This window comes from Protopterus annectens, chromosome 14.part0, assembly GCF_019279795.1.
Source record: "Protopterus annectens isolate FY-2018-M chromosome 14.part0, PAN1.0, whole genome shotgun sequence".
Classification (NCBI taxonomy): Eukaryota; Metazoa; Chordata; order Ceratodontiformes; family Protopteridae; genus Protopterus; species Protopterus annectens.
In genome coordinates, this window is record NC_056748.1 from 1,008,600,605 (window position 1) to 1,008,601,859 (window position 1,255).

General features: G+C 38.2%; 1 pseudogene; it reads right to left on the reverse strand.

Annotated features, from left to right (window-relative positions):
* Positions 1–707: 707 nt before the first annotated feature.
* LOC122789496 lies at positions 708–858 on the reverse strand (annotated as a pseudogene).
* Positions 859–1,255: the final 397 nt, after the last annotated feature.

The window sequence follows — 1,255 nt, forward strand, 5'->3', positions numbered from 1 at the left end:
AACTTCCATCAAATGAATATATGTTTGCATTTCTGCATTATGTGATGATGTTTTTGTTTTTTTTGCAGAAACACAATCTCTCAATATAAATTTGTTTATACTTTACATCATTTTATCACTCATTGTTTTTCTGAGAGGTAGTTTCCCACAATCCTCCTACAAGTGGTAGGAGTTGAGCTACTTTGTACACAAACTTTATACTCGGAAGGTGTTCAGATTTGGGGGCAGATGTACCCACTTTTCAAGAGCCTTTGTCCAGATATTCAGTGTTGGCAGTTGAGTGGTACACTCTGTTGTGCAGAGATGCTCAGTACTGCCCTTGATAATGACCTCTAAGCAGCTGTGAAGGCAACACACCTCCCAGATAAGAGACATATTATGCATTGTGTCTTAGGCTTTGGGTGCCAGTCCTTAGTGTCTAGGCTTCTTTTTTTCATTGGTACTCATATCATTGACATTGGCGCCACCAGTGTTGGAGTGAATGTCCACACCACTGATGTCAGTTCTTTTCCATTTCAGAAATGCTGATATTGCTAATGCCAGTAATACAAACATCTGCACTGTCATCATTGATCTACCTGGCATCAGTCCAACCACTCTTAGTGGTGACAGTGTCAGCATTTCAGATGTTAGTTGTGCCAGTGTAAGCTTACTCGGTGTCAATGCTGTCTCATTATATTTTTTAAGATTTTTTTATTATCTTGTGAATATAGACATGATCTACCACTGCCATAAATTATGCATTTGAGTTTCCTGCATTTGTAGAAATCACAGAGGTCAACCCAAATGAACTACAATGGAAGAGCTTTGCCCTGAAGAACCCAACGTCTTGAATGGGGTATTCCTCCTCTCGAGTGTACACTCCCTACTAATACTGCACTCCCTTAGCACAAAAATACCTTTCAACAATAAAATATTCTAGACATATAACCATCTCAACTAAAGAAACATCTTTATTTACAGTTATAACAGCTCATCACTGTAAGGCACAAACTAAAAACAACTATTATTACCTACAACTCTAACACAATCTCATATACATTTTTTAATCTAACAGAAGCTATGTCTCACCTCATAGCCTTCATCGTTAACTTACTATGCTTATTCCATGTAACTTCCTACACTTCAGCCACACCTTTAACTCTGGTTACCTGGGTACCACTAATCCTACTAGACTTTACTCTCACCTCCCACACTTTTCATGCATCTCATCTACTCTCTACAATACTAACCTCCTTCATATGTTTTCAACCAA